The 20,558-nt window shown below is 37.1% G+C and overlaps 3 protein-coding genes across 10 annotated transcripts in view; 1 reads left to right on the top strand and 2 right to left on the bottom strand.

The window, feature by feature from the left end:
• Positions 1-20,558, top strand: part of LOC115065854 (techylectin-5A) — a 304,739-nt gene that overhangs the window by 47,367 nt on the left and 236,814 nt on the right. The window lies entirely within an intron of this gene.
• LOC125775766 (techylectin-5A-like) overlaps positions 1-20,558 on the bottom strand; it is a 337,356-nt gene that overhangs the window by 208,358 nt on the left and 108,440 nt on the right. The window lies entirely within an intron of this gene.
• The window catches only part of LOC105232848 (1-phosphatidylinositol 4,5-bisphosphate phosphodiesterase classes I and II), a 222,669-nt gene that overhangs the window by 103,266 nt on the left and 98,845 nt on the right, over positions 1-20,558 (bottom strand). Inside the window, exon 1 of one of the 6 annotated variants that reach the window (XM_049446350.1) lies at positions 4,630-4,779. The exons of the other annotated variants lie outside the window; for them this stretch is intronic. The gene's annotated coding sequence lies outside the window, so the exon portion shown is untranslated. Of the gene's footprint in view, positions 1-4,629; positions 4,780-20,558 lie in introns of those variants that run through there. 6 annotated transcript variants of the gene reach the window in all.

Genomic DNA, 20,558 nt, shown 5'->3' with positions numbered 1-20,558 from the left:
TTGATAACAAAATCACCCGCCTCAGACGAGTAAATAATTGATAAAAACAAAGAGAATTCTTCACTCGACAACGAGTATTTAAGACACAGGCATCAATTTCGCGTTCAGTTCGACTGAAAATGTGGAGAATGTGCGCAACCGAAAACGTTTGATTCTTCTTGTCCATTCTGTGGGGACATCTATTGTATTCAGGGTAGTGCTCGGCATCTATTCAAAGTAGTGCTTATGTAGCGGTTATTTCATTTTTAAATTTAATAAAATAGATATAATTTTAATTTTTATATTCTTGTGCCAATTCATTTAGCCATTTCTCACCTACCCTTGTGATGATGATTTATTTAAGAGCGCGGTCAACAAGGTGGAGCTTTTGAGACTCAAATTAGAGAGTTATAATCTGCAGTAATATTATTTTGTATTATAGAGTATTTAAAAAGCCTTAACAGTTTTTTTTTTTAGTTCCTTAGATATGCCAAAGCGAATAAAGGACAATGAAAGAAATTATACGTGTGAAATAAAGAAGAATCAGGAATCAGCGCCAATTGCAAACCAAGAAACCAGCATCGTGTGTACCGAAGCGATGCGCCCAAGAAAACGCGGAAATATGCATGAGAGTGGTGTTTATGAACTTCATCTGCCTGAATTTCTTCATCACCCTTTCCATATTTATTGTCTTCGTGATCCTGATGGCGGTGTCTTAGTGAACCAGGGGCTATAATTCAGCGTCGACAAAGCAATGACAACGACTTCTATCGCGAGTGGGTTGATTCAGGAACACGGTTTTCGGCGACTTGAATGCCAATTTCTTTATCGGCTTGGATAAAAATACATGCCTCTGACTCATTCTGCGTTCTCATGAGCCCTTTTGGTTTCAATATTAGATAGTAATGTTTTTTTCCAAAATGAAAAACGTGTTGAACTAAGTACGAGAGTTTCGCTTATAGCAATGCTAAGGATAAGTATGAGTTAATTTGGGCTGGGAAAATATTCAGGCACGGGCCGGTGACTCGTTCTCTCAGCACATCTCGGGCAAAAATTCTCCACTAAAGATAGAGATAATCGACAAACAGATAGGGATAACTGTGCGGTGGAATATACGGCCGTCTTGGTTGTATAAGCATTGCTTATGAGAGGTAATTACACCTTTTTTTCATAGCTATGTACAATGAATTGTTTTTCATATGGAGTTTACAAATAAAATTATATTTTACCTCTTTATATTTTACTTAGCAGCAATCTGTAATGGTTTATATTTAGTGTAGGAGAATTATCCGCCACAAGTCAGGAAGGCAAAGGCGTGGTGTGGTAAATGCCTGGCGTGGATTTTATTACTCCCTCAAATATAGGTACATATGCGTCTATAAGACCAATAGAAGGTATCTTATTACTGAGATCGGTGGTTTGAATTGAATTTAGTTCTTCCATAAAAAGTGTTAAAACATTGACTGACGTTAAAGACTGTTGCAACTAAATAGTGTAACTTAAGCATAATGTTACTCATATGTTAATCTTGCATATTCTATTTAGCAACATATCAGTGTGAGACACATTATTTGAAAAAATACCTTTCTTCTTTTATTCTATAAAAACAGTATAGAAAAATCAATCGTTTCATAATATATAATTTACATTTGTATGGATGTTTGACAAAAAAACACTGCAAGAAATTATGAAATTAAGTTACTCGGTTAAATTCAAATCATTTCAAAAAAAATCTATTTTCCGCTATGTTTGGTAGGACTGTATTTACTGTGTTACAGCAGGCTGCGTTAAAGGGATATTCATCGATTTTTTGTTGCATTATCAGATAGTATACACTATAATAAACATTCTCTCAAATTTTGACTTTGAAAACGTCACTCGTGCACTTTGCTACGGGATAGGCAATCAGCGCCATAAACTTGTTTCATCAATTGAAGTTGCGGTAAATGTTTTACCTCTTTGTTCGAAGCTCATTTTCGCACCGATAACACAAACATACTGACTTCACTTCCAATCAATGAAATGCCATGAAATTCTCACTGGACAATCGCTAAAGATAGCAGATTCTAACGCACTAGATACGCAAAGATACTTTGGAACGCAAACTTGTATATGCTAACAAGTCTGAACTTAAAAAACTCGTTTTGTAGTGCGTTACATATGCGTTCGATTGAGAGTGAACATCAAATTAACCACTTTTTCTTCTAATAAACTCAGTGCCCGTCTGAAGAACAAAAAGCGGCGGGGATGGATTGCCGGCCAAGCTATTCAAATACGTCGGCGAAAAACTGATAAGCAGCATGCATCAGCTTCTGTGTAGAATATGATCGGACGAAAGAATGCGCGAAGATTTTAATTTAAGTGTGCTCTACCCAATACACGAAAAAGGAAACGCCCGAGTCTGATTGATCAAACTCAGACCCAATCAATGTTCTTGGTGTCTAAAAACCAGGTGCGTTCAAGTATGCTTTATAAGAGTTCACGTAACCTACATATGCACTCATAATATAAAAAAGCCATATTTTCCAATATAACTTCGATATCGACTAACAGTATTAGAAGTAAACAGCCGCGTACGTAAGTAAAAGACACACCCTCGTATTGGCAAAAACAACATGCCTCAACACAAAGTAGTGAGTAATTAAAAGTTCTCGAAGTTTCCAAAAGTAAACGAAGAACTTTTATGATCCCATGCCAAACATTATTTGTTTATGCACTCACATACATATATTTATATATACAAATAAAAGTGTCCTTTTCGTGCGATTATTTTACATGGTTTTAATTTTGGCCTATACTCTAAATTTCCCCAAATACAAAAACGTCCTCAAACAGAATGTCTACCGCCATGCGCTTTACCTAGATCAAAAATTGCTGACAAACCGACAGCAAGCGAACATGTGACAACCGAAAAGATTTAAGCAAATCAAACACAAATACTTGTACAAATAGAATGACTTGTTTGGCCCATTGCCAAAGGACACAGTAAGCAGACGGAACGGCTATTTCGGACAATTTAGCAAATTCGTGTGTGTAAAGTTGAGTATTTAAGCAACAATTTTGGCAAACAACAAACGAACTTTTCGACATTTCACAATCCGCTTTCGGTCAAATGTCAAATAATGGACGATAATTGTTTCGCTCTTAAGTTGATAGGTCTGGAAAGGTGTGCCAGGGGCATGATGACTTAAATAGTTTAAAAATTTGTCTGTGGTCTTTAAAGATAAATTTGATTTAAATAAGCTTGCAAAATTGAAACTTAAACTTAAACTGATAGTTTACACTGAAATTTTGAAAACTTGACAGGCTTTGTGGGATTTGTTATTGGAGGAATTAAAAATCTTTACATATAAAAAAGTACGTGCCAAGTTGTTTTGTCCGCGATGGACTCCTAAGCTACTGAACCGATTTTAGTAAAAATTTAGCACAGTGTGTCCAGTTCGAACCAACTTAGAAGATAGGATAGTTCATAAGTAAAGAATACAGTGAAAGCTCTCTTAAATTGACACTCTATTAAGCGGACATACTGATAACGTTTATACAGTTAACATCTAATAAGCGGAACAAAGATGTATATTAAATGCACAGAACGCTGGTAACCAGACATTGAGAAAGCAGCCTTCAATTCGTTACTTTTTTCCAATGGAAATTTATTTGTATGAAACATATTCAATATTAAACCTCAAGTTACAATCCTTTGGATTCTTATACCCACAAAAATGTTTTTGCCTTTATTCGTAAATCCAAAAATTTCACTGTATTGAATAGTTTATTATATATGAATAATTTTATATATGTTATACCAATAAAATCTCTTTACTGGGTATGAATTTAACTATTAGATTCCGCCATTAGAAGAAATAAATAATAATTTTGAAAATCCTAGTTTTCATTTCAAGTTGTTTTGGTTTGCGCTTGACGTTCTTAAATTGACCCATCCGACTCAAATCTGATCGAATTGTATTATTGGTTTGCTATAAAATGTAGAAATTTTTAATTTTTCTGAAAACCAGGTATATTAAGTTTGCCTGTCTGTGTATCAGTTATGAGCTATCGACCTGAAATTTTGCATCAGCACTTTTTCTCACCAAGAAGCTGCTCACTTGTCGGTCGATTTTGGACTACTATGTTGATGTAAAAACTGAATGATCAGAAGCAAACACTTTTGTATTTAGAAATATATGATAAAATTGAAACATTAAAGCAACAGATTACAAATCAGTCAGTCCGTACAAATCAGCTTCTTCTTTCTAATGTCTTCTTCGCTCCCATGAAGTTAATATTTAATCCAGTAGTCCCGTGGGGAAACATGATAGTGGATTAAAGTTCAGCGCTCCGGCTTTCGATGCTTTCTCTTGCTATAAAAAAAGCTGAATGTGATGTTAAAGCTGAGTTCAAAAAGTCAGACTACAGTCTACATTATTTAATCATATATCAAATTAAGTTTCAGGAGATCGAAGTTCAAGTTAAGGAATCACAACACATCAAATTAACTTAATTAACTGATATAATTTAGCTAATTAAATCTAAACAAATTGAGTCTTAATAATTCAAATTACTTCAAGATTCAATTAAATCATATCTAATTGAGTCTTAATTAAGACTAATTGCCTGCAATAAAGCATTAATAAAACTGCGTCATAAGCTTACCTGTGCAATCTCTCTTTTGGTACAGCAGAAGTTTACAAATGTGACGTTAACGAAATCACAACCATGACAAATGGTCACAGTTTTCTCCTCCAATGTGTCCTGCGACCCAAGCGTAACAATTTGACGTAGTTTTAGAATCCTGGAAATAAATGAAAAAGAAAGTTCATTAGCTTATTTAATTTTTGTCAATAACTCGGTTGTGAATACATAGACGGGTACCGACTGAAATTCATAGAAATCGGAGTGAAATGTTTAATTTACAATAAAAAGCGAACAAATCAAGCTTTTCTGAATGACTATATCCCAAATCATTATATAATTTCACGTATACAAGTTATGCGCTATTATAATCTCATATGATATGTATTCAAAATATTTATATAAATTATATACTGACTTGTCTAAACACGGCGATAATTGAGTAATTAAAATAATGAATCGGCAATTGAATCACTAATTGTTTTTAATTTAACATAAACAGAGCTGGTAGCTAATCGCCAAATTAATAATACCCAATTAGTCAGAAAGAGATAGGAAGATTAATTGCGCAATTAGTATTAATTTATAATACATTTTGGGGAGAAAAGGTCTCTTTCAGTGAAAAAATTAATTTAAAAATTCGTAGAATTTGCAGAAAATCAAAATCAAGAAAACTGAGTAATGCAATTTACACAAGGCCAAATCAAAAGTAGTACTCACTGTTTAAGTTAAGTTGAAAGCCATTTGAGCACAAAACATATTGACTCAATTAAAGTTAGTTATCTCAACGAAGTAACCTGAAGAATGGAGACATGTATAGAACTTCACGCAAGTAAGGGTAGTTCTCTGATTGCCAATCACTTGGGATAGGCCTGAAACGATTCTTTTACATATGGCTGAAGCAGCTCATTACTTCCGGTCTTAGACCAAATATACGCTGGGTAGCCAAAAAATATCCCTTTGAAGGCGAGTTAAAGTAAGAAGGCGAATCATTCGAACCCAAGGTTGTTACACTGGGTTTGGTACCCGCCACGTAAAAAAACACCCCTAATGAAAAGTGCCCAACAGCCTCGGATGAGAAGCCCCCTTTGATGAGGATCGCCGCAAACGTATTCAGAACTACGATTTAAGACCATTCACCTGGAATCGTCCAGTCCTTAAATTAGGAAGGTGCCGCTGCACAGATGGTTTATATCATCTTAAGAGTAAAGGCTGACATCACCGGAAAACCAATACGGCTGTGTAAACTGCCGTTGAGCAATACCAAAAGAACCGTCAAGATCGGAAACGGACACTCACCGAGCCGTTCGATACCAAAACGACTTCAGACAAGGCGACTTTGTTTCGTGTGACTTTTTCAATCTACTTCTGGAGAAAATAATTCAAACTGCAGAACTAAAGAGAGAAGGTACCATCTTCTTCTTGAGAGCGTACAGCTGCTGGGTCTGGTGGTGAGACGAAATATCTCCTGTCATCAAACAAACAGTCGTCGCAACCCGCGACTAGGCTCCCACGTCACTGCATAACAGTCATAACTTTGAAGGCGTAGATAATTTCGTCTAGTTTGGAATCAGCGTAAACACCAACCAACAATGTCAGCCCTGGGAAAATTCCAACGCAGGATACTACTCTTGCCAAACACAGGTGTTACATCGGACTGAGTTAGCAATTGAGAAGTAAAGTCTTCTCTCGACGAACAAAAACCAAATTCTACATGTCTCCCATCATCCCACTGCTATTGTGCAGATTCAGGGATGATAAACAACAATCTGATGGATCGACGTTAGATGTTTACGAATAAAGAGACAGTGGTTACGCTGGCTAGGTCATGTCGTCCGAATGGATGGAAACACTCTGGCAATGTTCGAAGCAGTACCCGCCGGGGGAAGCAGAACAAGAGGAAGACCTCCCCTCCGTTGGAAAGACCAGTTGGAGAAGTGCCTAGTTAAACTGGGCGCTGTAACCACGTAAGAGTTGTTCATGCCAATAAAGAAGAAAAGTTAACATCCTTGCACAAAGCATATATAATTGAAAATCTATGAAGAGGAATCTTTCTGAAAAGTATATGTATACATATTAACATACACAAGCATATGTACATATACGTTTATATCGGTAAATATCATAACGCCTTACATCGAATCATGAAGAAAGGAAAAGCAAACATTATTTCTAGGTCAAGGTTATCCTTCAGGGACAGCAGCGCGGCTTAACTTATTGCCCTCAAGCAGCAAAAAACAGTCAACAGTGAAATTAGAGATGAAAATTGAAGTATGTGATTATAAATATTTTATTTTAGTAAAATCTGTGCACAATACGAAACGGTACGAACTAATACCAACTAGCTGCTGCTATCGATCAATAGAAATTGTGTTTGCTTTTTCTATTTCATTTGATATCCGTCATATCGTTTATTGAATGCTGAATGCGGTGCACGAGGCATCCTTGGCCCTTTCAAAACCACACACAATCACCAGAACATTATACCAACGGTGTGTGGTGTTTGTTGTTATTTGTTGTCGCAGAGATTAAAAGAGTTGCGCTTAACCGCAATTACGTCGTTCTTCGCCAACCGCAGGTCTCGGTGCATGGTGTGCGCATTGTTCCTGTGGCGTGCAACAAATCGCAAGTATGTATTCGTTCTTTTATATGTACATTAGGGTGGGTCAAAAATTAGTGTTTTTTCGCTTTGTACTATGACACGACTTTTTGGTATTCACGACTCAGCAAGTCTCTACAAGTATGAGCTTTTAATGGTAACGGTCAGATCCTTCGTTTTACCGTTATTTATTTGTTACTTAATATTGGATAGAAAAATTCATATCTCGCTTCCAATTACTTGAAAAACTATTTCATTCTGTATATTTTGTAAAAGAATGAATGCTCTTCCAAAAAGGTCTGGAACGATTTTTTCGTAAATGTTTTTTTGTTTAAAGCTGTTGTTTGACTATTTTTAGAGAAATTGTTTTGTTTTTTTTTTTTTTTTGAACTTTGTAACTCTATGACAAAATTAGTTTGCGTTGGAAAATTTATAGTTTTGTGGGAAAATTATTATTATTTGTTTTTTTTTGTTTGACCCACCCTAACGTTTATACTCCAATAAAAAGTAGACACAGTTCTTTATGTTGCTATATTCCGCATATTGACTGATGTTCTCTATACAATCTACAACAAAAGCTTGGCATCTCATGGCTTTTGCCGTCCAGCATTTTCGTAGAATCGTTTGTTATTGCTTGGCATGAAGAATTGACCATATTATATATTTTATATGCATTAGATACGTTTCTATTCATATCTGTATCTATTTAGGTACATACGTATACATAGAAAGATAGAAGTTTACCATTTACCAAATTATAACCTGACCTTGAAATGAGCGAAACCATGCTCTTCTTTATTTTGGTATATTCGAGTTGGTTAATAGGCTAAGGTAGTACATGAGATCAAAAGCCATTGACACAATCAGTCACACAACGCTACTGCAGGACATTGAGAAAAACTGCGCTCCTTCCAGGACTGAAGAGGTGGACCATGAACTATCTGTGCGGTCGTCAATCATCCTATTTCGAGGGCAAAAAACTCAAAACTGAGAAGAATTAAACAAGAGGTTCCACAGGGTGGTTATATACTCTCGCAACCACCAGAAGTGAGTCTCTGTCACCTCATATGCTGATGATTGCACGATATTGACGTTCGAGCAATGAAATCGATGGCATTGGTTCGAGAGTAAACAGCTAGTAAACAGCTATCTCTCCGACCTTTCTCGGTTCATCGCTGCACGGAACTGAACACTGTCCCTCACTAAATCCATAGCGACAATATTTACAAAGTGGACGAAGGAGTACAGACTTGACCTTAATATTGCAGTCAATGGTGTCAAGTTTCCGACTATCAATAATCCTAAAGTTTTAAGTGTGACTTCTGATAGTCTGTGAAGGAGCACCATTCATACCACCGCTATTATTGCCAAAGTACAGAGCCGCAACAAAATTCTCAGAAAGGACAAAGAAACATTGTTGGCAACTTATAAGACAACCGGCCGGCTGGTCCTTAACTACGCCGCACCAATGTGTTAAGCTCCAACTTATCGAATATATGTCCGCGTTAAAACATCACACTTCTTGCGCCTGCTGTTGAATGACGTCAACGACAACTTAGCTAATCCTTACTATCCTCACGGGTATTAGGTACCCGTTACAACAACAACAACAATGTCCCGATCTGAACGATTGTTTAAAAATTAAAGCGATGCCCTGACTATACCTGTCAAATATAAAAGTTTTCCATATAAGAGGGACTTGAGTTTGACCGATCAGTTTATAAAGCAGCCATAATCTACAATTACTCGATATCCGTTTCCAAAACTCAGATCGCTATACATTTTCTTCGAGCCCCTCATATAATAACCTCTGTCTATTAGTTGGCTTTACGCCCTAAATATCGAACAGAATATGAGCCACTTTAATTAATTTGGTGGTTCAAGATTTCGTTACTATTAGGCGTACCACCGGCATACATACGTATATGTACATTCCCTTATATCGTTCATACCTACTTATGAACAAATTCATAGCCTACCAAACATCAGCAAGCACAGCGTGTTGCCGCATCAGCAGATATGCTCATTTCCGATTGTTGGTTTTTGTAGTTGACATTGATGATAGTTAAAATTTGAGTATTCTTTGTGCTCGTAGTAGATTCGTTGAGTATAAAGGCTTCAAAGTACTAGCAGCCAGAGCTTTAAACCAACATTGTCTTTCGTTCTTTAAGTAGTCAATTGATGAATGAACTGGCTTAGCTAGGACAATTTTCTCAACTATAAACAGATACTTTCATTTACCTATATTCTGGAGCAAAAAATAGTAAGACTTTTTAATTTAAATTTCTGACGAAAACACATTTTTTCTACGTTGGCATGACTGTCAGTCAAATTCAAAGAGGGTCAAGAACGTGTAACCGAAAAACTACCTCCAGGACGGTCATAAATATCAACTGATGATCAACACATCAATAAAATAAACTGGTGCTTGAGAATCGACGACTAACAGCGAGAGATCTTACTGGCATAGTTGGAATATCGGAAGGATTAGTAAAAACCATTTGATTTTACCGCAATCTTTATTTAAAAAATTTGAAAAAGTTGTCATTCTTCGAACTAAAAAAATCGTGCGAGTTTTACATATAGCAACTCAAAAACTTTTAATATTAAATCAGCGTACAAATTCCAGTTTCGTTGCATTTATCTAATTTTCGTACCGCACCTTAATAAATTCCATTCCCTAAATATAATATTTAGCTATTAAGATTGCATCTAATCTTTCTCTCTCGCACCACGTCTGCAACATAGCAGTTTTGCGTTTTCACTACTCATTCCAAAAATCATTTTGTTAACTACTTCCGTTTCCTGATTTGGCAAGCAACAATTTTTTTTTTTTTTTTGATGATCCAGCACTTTTCGTTCATCCGCACGAAGATCTCATACACACACCCGAATCTCCTATTTGCATACGAAGGTAGGTGCGCGCAATTTCGGTAAGTAATTGCTGCGTTTATTACTTGCTACAAATTAGAAAAATTGAGTGCGAGTACTCGTGTGTTCCATACGAATGGAAGTGGCACATGCACACATGTGACTATGTCTGTAGTTGGGCATGTGCGTGAGCAAATGGTATGTAGGGCATGCACGAAACCACGAAACATTCGCTGTGCAGTTTTACTGTTAACATCCGCCACTCAATGATTCGATTTGTTGCCTCCTAATTGGTTTTGGCATGCTTCGTGGCCTAAATTGATTTATGGCCGCTAAGCATGCGAGTGCAAAAATGATTCGTAACGGTATAGGGTTTTCTTTCAATACAAAGTTAAAGTAATTCCACCCTTTAACAGTAACTCCTTTAAGTTTTTTAAGTATGAAAATTTTAAAGATGAAATTATTATTTAAAAATTAATTTTTTTTGAAGTTTAGAAACATTTCATTTTAGTTAATTTATGATTTTAAAAAAATCTGAATATTTTGTTTTTGGGTTAAAAACACTTTACGAGTCCTAAAAAATTATTGAATTGCAAGGATTGTGAAAAAAATGTTTGCTTGGCTAATCAACTGTATTGCCTGTTGTTATTGTCTAAGCTTCACCACCTTAAACTTTAAATTAGTTTTCTTGAAGCTCCAGTTGTCATATCTGGCAAACGATGGTACTCAAATACTACAAACGGTCAATTGAACAGTTCCCGGCCTGACATATAGATGGTGCTAGAATTAGGTCCATATGACAAACCTTTAAAAGGTGAGTATAGGAATTTGACACCCATCGGATCATTAGTGCTTTCTATAATTATGAGTGAAGCTATTTTTGTGAAAAAAATTGATGAGAAGGAATCTCGCATGTTGATAAAATACTGCTTTTTGAAGGGAAAAAATACAAAAGTTTGATGACGAGTTTCCGGAAACTACTTCTGCAAAATCAACCATCAAGGATTGCTGTGCTAAGTTTAGACATGATGAAATTAGCATCGAAGAAGTTGAATGCAGCAGACGCCCAAAATGGCTTGTTACCGAAGAGTGTCAAAAAAGTTTACAAAATAATGTTGGACGACCGTAAAGTGTAGTTATTCGAGATTGCAGGCACTTTAAAGATAGCAACTGAACGTGTACTTCAAATCATTCAAGAATATTTATTTTTTGCAAAAGCACTATTCAAAGTTGGCGCCACACAGCAGGCTTACTTTTGACCAAAACCAAAGACGAGTTGATGATTTGGAACACTGTTTTTAGATGTTCAATCGTTATAAACCCGAGTTATTGGGTCGATATGTGATAATGGATGAATCATGGCCCAATCATTTCACTCCGAAGTCCATCGACAGTCATCCGAGTGAACTGCACCGGCTCAAAAGCGTGGAAAGAAAGAAAAAAAGCTGGCAAGGTCGATGGATTGCATTGCGCTTGGAATACTTAATTTTTATTCGAAGTTAGTCAAAAAGGAAAAACCATCAACAGCACCTATAACATGGCGTTATTGAAATGTTTGAATGACCAAATCATCGAAAAATTGCCGCATTTGAAGATAAAGAAAGTGCTGTTTCACCAAGACAATGCACCGTGTGACAAGTCAGTGAAAACGGTGGCGAAAATCCATGAATTAGGCTTCGGATTGCTTCCGCATCCCTCGTATTCTCCAGATCTGGCCCCCAACGACCCAATGCTCATTGGGAAGAAATTTATGTCGAATGTGGTTGTGATCACCAGAATCGAGGCTTATTTTGAAGCAAAGGACAAAGCATACAACAAAATTGGTATCAAAAATTTGGACGAACAATGTATTGAGTGTATCAGTGTAAACATCGGAGGGAATTGGTCCATTCCTATTGGAAGTTTTCCTAGCATTTTTCAAGCAGAAGTCTTTACGTAAGTCTGTGCGTAGAGATAAGCCTCCAACGCAACTGTCGCAATGAACATATAACCATACTTACTGACAACCAAGCGCCACTTAAAGCAACCTCTGTCTATGAGATCAAATCACTACTAGTGCAGTAGTGAAGAGAACGGCTGAATAGTTTAGCGGAATGAAAGTACACATGATCTAGGTGCCCGTACACAAAGATATAACCGGAAATGAACTGACTGATCTACTCCGAAAGGAAGAAGGGGTAATCAGAGGTATCGGCAAAACCTTCTAGGTATGCGCCATGCCAAGTTGCTAATGGGGGTTACAACCACAGCAGGTTTAAATATGCAAATATGCTAGGGACAAGCTCAGACTACTTGTCGCATTCTATACTGCACACTGTAAGCTGAAAAAGAACTTATATAACATGGGCCTACCTTTTTATGCAAATTACCGCTACTGCAACAGGAAGCCTGAAACTTCAGAACACCTGCTAACTAACTGAGGCAGTGGACTTTTAAATTGACTTTGCACATAATCATTTGGAATTGCAAGTATAGTTTCACAGTGATATTATTTGACAGATCACGTGGGAGTTCAGGAAAGGTGTCAACAGGAGAAAGATTGCTCAGTATGCTTTGAACATTTCATCATGAATAGACTTACTAACGATGAAACGCTTGCGAATTTTCAGGAATGGGCCCTAGAAAATCAGTGTTCGGTTCGAAAAGAAAATCCGCTTTTTTATCGACAAATTTTGTTCAGCGATGAGGCTCATTTCTGGTTGAAAGGCTACGTCAATAAGCAAAATTGCCCCGCATTTGGGGTGAAGAGCAAACCAGAAGCCGTTCAAGAATTGCCCATTGCATCCCGAAAACCCCCCTGCACTGTTTGGTGTGGTTTGTACGATGAGTGGAATCATTGGGACCGTATTTTTTCAAAGAGGCTGTTGGACGCAACGTTACGGTGAATGGCGATTCGCTATCGTTCGCAGCTAACAAAATTTTTGTTGCCAAAAATGGAAGAACTGAACTTGGTTGACATGTGGTTTCAACAAGATGGCGCTAACATGGCACAAAGCTCGCGATTCTATGCGCCATTTTGAGGGAAAACTTCGGACAACAAAATTCATCTCAAGAAATGGACCCGTAAGTTGGCCACCAAGATCATGCGATTTAACTCATTTAGAACTATGTTTTGTTGGGATACGTCAAGTCTAAAGCCTACAGAAATAAGCCAGCAACTATTCCAGCTTTGGAAAAGACAACATTTCCGAAGAAATTCGGATATTCCGGCCCCGAAATGCTCGTCGAAAAAAGTTGCCCAAAATTGGACTTTCCGAATGGACACAGCTAAGACGCAGCCGCGGTCAACATTTAAATGAAATTATCTTCAAAAAGTTAAATGTTCACCATGAACCATTAAACGTTTCAAATAAAGAAACCGATGAGATTTTGCAAGTTTTAATGGCTGTCGTGTGGCACATACATAGATTATCTACTATAAATAGCTTGCCCTAGCTGTAAAAGCGTTGGTCAATTACGTTTCTAAGAACACCTTTCGTGCTTTCACATGCACTTTAGATACATACTTATATTGCAGCGAAGTGGAACGGGTTATTGTTGGCATAGATTTTGGTATAGTTACAAAATGTGTATATAATTTAAGCTGAAAGTTCAGTATTTTCTTTCCAAAAAAAAGATTGAGTTTTACTCTCGAGTTTTCATACTCTAAATTGTCTAGAATAGAAAGACATGTACACCTAAAATGCAAAACAGCGTAACACCACTTTTCATAAGTTTACAGGCGAAGGAAAAACGATAGAATAGAAATCACTCACATTGAAACTAAATTTGAGTTTTGGTTATAAAATGGTTATAGTTATCGGTTAGCATACACTCATATTGAAACTAAATATGAATTTTGGTTATAAACTGGTTATATATATAGGTTATCATACACTCATATTGAAACTAAATTTGAGTTTTGGTTATAAAATGGTTATCCATTGGTTATCATACACTCATATTGAAACTAAATTTGAGTTTTGGTTATAAAATGGTTATCTATTGGTTATCTTATACTCAAATTGAAACTAAATTTGGTTTTGGAAAAAGTCATATTTGCTCACACATTAAACTTCATTTAAACAGGCACATCAGCAATCTTAAATGCAATTTAATTATGTGTAAATCTCGTCATTATGTATGAAAAAAAAAGTTTTCGTATATATGTACTTGTGCGTAGATGTGTATATAATATGCCTACAGCCTTTTTCAATGAAGAAAATGAAAACCATGAAAGTTGCATATTAAAGGAGGAAATTCAGTGGAATTTTATAACAAAAAAATGGTGGTGACTTTCCTGTTTCACCTCTCCACTCTCAAAATTTCTTTCATCACATTTCATCGTATATTATCAATGTGTATGTGTTCTTGTAAAAATATACTTCTAGAAATTTCAATTAATAATAGCCTTCCTTCGAATAGGTAGCCAATTTTAATATTTGAGAAGACAAAACAAAGCACGCATATAAGTAAGTCCTCTGCACTTGTCCATGTCCATGAGCATATGCGTGCTTTGTCCTTGTGTGCCTCAGTAATGGTTATGCAATTTTATTGAACATGACCTTAAAATTGCTTACTTTTGCGAAATTGCACTGGCGCAGTGTGGCTTGATTTATAGCTTTCTGGCAGGTTATGGTGTGGCAGTTCGAGTTATACATATGTGCTTATCAGCAATATTGGTGTATATCGAATATTCTAAATGCTTCATTGCAATTTCTACGTAAAAAGCTAGAATTGCACTAATTAGTTATTTTAGTGAAGTGAGAATGCATACAAATTTGATACTATATTGGTTACCATTTATTTTTCATTTCCACTAGTATATATATTTCAAAAATTTTTGAACAGAGTTGCCACTTTTCTAAAAATTTGACTAAAAATTTTATAAATAAGATCTCATTTTGTTTTATAAAATCTCACAAAAAAGTTCTGGCAAACATTTCATGAATTTTGAAAATTTTTAAACAGTGTTGCCACCTGTAACAATAAAATTGAATTATTTTCGCAATTTCAATTTTTATATTGGGTCAGTTCGGAACTCTAATTCAGAAGTAGTTTGGAAAATGTTCCGGTGTTGCCACTTCTCAAAAAATTTAAAAAAAATTTTTATACATAAGGTCTGATATTGTTTTATAAAATCTCACAAAAATATTCTATTCAGGTATGGTAAGAACACATACCGATTTGATTTACACTATATTTATTTTTATTTCGAAAAAATTTTGAACAGAGTTGTCACTTTTTAAAAAAGTGAAACTAAATATTTTATAAATAAGGTCTGATTTTGCTTTATAAAATCTCACAAAAAAAAATGAATAGTCTGGAAATAAATTTATGAATTCCGAATTTTTTTGAAACAGAGTTGCCACCTGTCAAAATAAAATTTCATGTGTTCAGTGCTCTAATTCAAAGTTAGTTTGAAAAATATTTTGTTCTAAAAAAAATGAGTAATTTTTAGAATGGGGTTGCCATCTTACGAAAAACCTTATTCCAAAAAATTTTACTTTATAATATTTTAACATAGAGAAGCATAATATGCGTAATTTTTGAAATGTAATTACCGAGTATATGTGTGAAAGATTAAAGCCCACCGTCAACAAACTGATTGGGCCTTATCCGTGTTGCTTTAGAACTGGCAAATCAACAACCGACCAGATATTCACCATGCGCTAATCTTGGAAAAGACCCGTGAAAGGAGAATCGACACGCACCACCTATTCGTCGATTTCAAAGCTGCTTTCGACAGCACGAAAAGGAGCTGCCTTTATGCCGCGATGTCTGAATTTGGTATCCCCGCAAAACTAATACGGCTGTGTAAACTGACGTTGAGCAGCACCAAAAGCTCCGTCAGGATCGGGAAGGACCTCTCCGAGCCGTTCGATACCAAACGAGGTTTCAGACAAGGCGACTCCCTATCGTGTGACTTCTTCAATCTGCTGCTGGAGAAAATTATTCGAGCTGCAGAACTTAATCGAGCAGGTACAATCTTTTATAAGAGTGTACAGCTGCTGGCATATGCTGATGATATTGATATCATCGGCCAGAACACCCGCGCCGTTAGTTCTGCTTTCTCCAGACTGAACAAGGAAGCAACGCAAATGGATATGACAGTGAACGAGGGCAAGACGAAATATCTCCTGTTATCAAACAAACAGCCGTCGCACTCGCGACTGGGCTCTCACGTCACTGTTGCCAGTCATAACTTTGAAGTTGTAGATAATTTCGTCTATTTAGGAACCAGCATTAACACTACCAACAATGTCAGCCTAGAAATCCAACGCAGGATTACTCTTGCCAACAGGTGCTACTTCGGACTGAGTAGGCAATTGAAAAGTAAAGTCCTCTCTCGACGAACAAAAACCAAACTCTATAAGTCGCTCATAATTCCCGTCATGCTACATGGTGCAGAGGCTTGGACGATGACAACAATTGATGAGTTGACGTTACGAGTTTTCGAGAGAAAGGTTTTGCGAAGGATTTATGGTCCTTTGCACATTGGCCACGGCGAATATCGCATTCGATGGAACAATGAGCTGTACGAGATATACGACGACATTGACATAGTTCAGCGAATTAAAAGACAGCGGCTACGCTGGCTAGGTCATGTTGTCCGGATGGATGAAAACACTCCAGCTCTGAAAGTATTCGACGCATTACCCGCCGCGGGAAGCAGAGGAAGAGGAAGACCTCCACTCCGTTGGAAGGACCAAGTGGAGAAGGACCTGGCTTCGCTTGGAATATCCAATTGGCGTCACGTAGCGAAGAAAAGAAACGACTGGCGCGCTGTTGTTGACTCGGCTATAATCGCGTAAGCGGTGTCTACGCCAGTAAAGAAGAAGAAGAAGAAGAATTACCACTTAAATGCTATTTGAAAATATGCAAACGACATTGCTATACTTCTGACGGAGAAACTCCTAGGTACAATTAGTAACGTGATGGAGAGAGCTCTAGGGGTCATACACCGATGGGTACTATCGGCCAATCTAGAGATATACATAAGTAAATACTGATGCTAATAAGAAGTACAAAATACCGTCCCGAGACACAACGGAGTTGAATTGACAATTAAAGAGCATGCCAACTAACTGGAACTTTTTGGACAGCAAGCTGATGTGGAACTTCAATGTGGAGGAGGGAGTGAAAAGTGCTAGGGTCCACTTCGGGCCTATCACATTGTCTCATGTATTGGTTTTGCACAGCGGTATTCAAGCCAATCTTACGTTATGGTGCTCTCGTCTGGTGGATCACTATGAACAAGACTTCATACAGGAAACCGATGGAACGGATAATAAACGGCGGTAATAAAAAATACTCTGCAGCAAAATCAGCTGCAAGATTGGTTCACTACAAAGACCTTCGGACAAAGCTCAATAAGCAGGGATCTGATGGACAAATTAGAACATACGCTCATACGCTTTCTTCGGAACAGAAGTCAAGTCACACTAAAGGAGGATGGTTGGCGTTAAAACCTGCTACGCACCAGCGGAACTTACAACATCTACATAGATGGGGAGCCGGAATGTATAGCTCGGGGATGGACCTACGGCAACTCTTGAGGCTTTCGGATTATTACAGTATCCTCCAGATGGAAGTATTTTCGGTACGGAAAATCGCCGAGATAGCTAACAATGCAAGAAATAACTTAAAAAGGATAAATAATTACGCTGATAGCCAGACAGCAATTAAGGCAATAATCTCGCATCGCATCACTTCAGAGCATGTTCTTAGAAGCAGGGAAGCGATAGATGTAGCGGCTGCCAGAAAGCGGCTGCATATTACTAAGTTACAGACCACAAAGGAGTTTCCGGAAAAGAAGTAGCTGCAGAGATTGCCAAAAATGCCGTCCGTACAGAAAAAAGAACGAAATTTACAAAAGGGCTGACACGTGGGATCAGAACGAAACAGAACGCTTTAAATACATACAGGATCGTCGAGATCATGCGCAAGAGACTCGTAGGAAAAATCGCTTGCTTCTTACTTACGCGGTCTCGAAATGACTGCCAACTCAAATTAAACTGAACCTCCTTCTGGCATTACTAAGGATCAGGAGGTCTATATATGAAATTTCCATTATATGTTGAAAACGCCGCGCGTTTGCCTCGAATAGTTTATTTGCACTGAATCCCAACACGCAAATATTTCATCCAAACTTCCATATATTAAATACACCGTAATCAATAACTTATTTATGCGTGCTTAATTAAAGAGACACCGATTTCATTTGCTTTACTTGCGCAATTCGGTTTGAAGCACAATAAGAACATAAAGTCAAGAAAGCACAGCAAAAGAGATGGCTTCCTTTGCAGGACACAAAGCCAACTTGTGCAAAGATAATAACTATCAGATATGTACTGTCACAAAAGTACAACAATAGCAACAAAAAATGTTTTCTGTTATTATGTCCCACATTTTGTTGCAGCGAAACAACAGCACTCAGAAAACTTTCACAGTTCATTAATTTTCGATGCTGTGCCATTTCTGTGCTCATACAGTTTTTACGCATCACTTTCGTCATGGCGCACTGTTTTGAATTTGCATGTTTCCGTTTCCGGCCAGAGAGCGATATTTGTTTTTTACGCATTTGCAGACACGCTTGCTAGCTTTTATCGATACTCTGTTTGTATATGAAGACATCTACCATATTTATCAGTTTTTCGTATCATTTCCACTTCAGTGACATTTTTAATAACAATATTCTACAAATTTATTAAGACATATTCAATATAGTATATGTATGTATATTACTTAAAGAAAATTGATGAACATTAAGGTTATAATGAACTGTGTTTGTGTATAAAAGACTTAATTGGTTCTTACATACATCGCCTCCGGAATATTATGTAGAGATCCAGCGATTTTCTAAATTCCTTTGTCTTTTAAATTTTTTTTATCAAGAAAGGGGTATACTACCTGGATTATAAGGTATATAAACAATCTATTATGGTTGTTGTATGAGGTATACTGCCGAGTTGACAACCCAACCCTTGACCGTCTAAAGCTCTGCACCCGTTTGACATTACTTACTGTACTCTCTCTCTCTCTCCCTCTGGACAGTACACAATATTTAATGACTGTTTTTAAATATTTCAGGAAAGCCATTCTCTCTTAGAACCTCAAGGACTTGTACGGCATTTATTATTATTGTTGTTGTTTTACTTACAAGGGACTTTTTCCCAATAGTTTTGTGATATACTGCCGAGCCCTTCACCGTCTAAAGCTACAGACCCGTTCGGTTTATTTGGACGGTACTGCCGTGGAATTTACAACCATTTCTTCATATCTCTCTCTCTCTCTGGACAGTACACAATGTTTTTAAATATTTATCGATATCCATTCTGTCTTAGAACCTCAAGGACTGATACGGACCAATATTGGTACTGGCATTAAGAAAACGCATCACTCTTCCAACATTCTACTTCTTAGCTTATTATATTAATGTTTTGTAGTCAGTACACTATGTCAAGGCCTTGGCTGAGCTCAGGCCACCAAGGGTCACAGCTTGGCGAACTGTTGACGACCTAAGTTCTTAGGTTAGCTGTGAATATCCAATAAGCAGTCCCTGACCAGATCAAGATAAAGTGGAAGTCCGAGCAATACGGAAAACAAAATCAGGCGCCCTGCTCCTAGAACTGAAGAAAGGAGAAAAACCGAAACCAGAGCTCCAAAATGCTCTCACGAGAAATCTACTTGCACCACATTACATCTGGCATCTTTAGAAATTTAACTGATTTTGAAGCACTTTAAACCACTTCAATACTTTCCTATGCATACAGTTATATTAATTATTTCACCCCCTTACTTTATAATAGCATTATTTATAGAGTATCTGTCACTCAAAGATATTTGTTCACAGGTGCAACAGGGCGTATGATAAACATATTGCAACGCTTTGTATACAACCCACGCTAAACTATTTTATATATGAGTTGCACGCCCACAGCATTTTAGGAAAAAACACTCCGTAAATGATACCTGCCTTTATAAACAACAACAACTATGCAATTTCATACATATTTAATACAAACATATAAATATTTTCTTTCGCCGTAAATATTCTTTTACGCATCAACTTTCTGCTGAGAATTTATCTCATTTAGTTAACTGCAAAACTAGCTAAATTGCAAATAATGTTGCCAAGCGAAGCAACGTAGAAGCAGCAACAACAACAACAGCATGTAAAGTCATGCAAGCAGCAACGGAATGCGCTTTTTGCTTTGGCTCCTCGAGGCAGCGTTGCCGTTGAAATGCTTAGTAGGTGGCATCTTAAGACCGTAAAGTATGTATTTTATATAAATATACACACACAAATGGCCTTAGCGCATACATACATATATACTGGTATGATTGTAGTAAAATGTGGAGTGCGCCACTGACATGCAGCTGGCAGCTACGGTAGCAGATCCCTGCAGCAACAGATGATGCCCCAGATAAGGTTAATTATTCAGCGCTGGCAACTAACAAAGAAAGCGCTTTTGAGTGAGTGCCAACGAGACACACA

The sequence above is a fragment of the Bactrocera dorsalis genome, chromosome 1, assembly GCF_023373825.1.
Source record: "Bactrocera dorsalis isolate Fly_Bdor chromosome 1, ASM2337382v1, whole genome shotgun sequence".
In the NCBI taxonomy this organism is placed as follows: Eukaryota; Metazoa; Arthropoda; class Insecta; order Diptera; family Tephritidae; genus Bactrocera; species Bactrocera dorsalis.
This window is presented reverse-complemented; position numbering and strand designations above follow the sequence as displayed.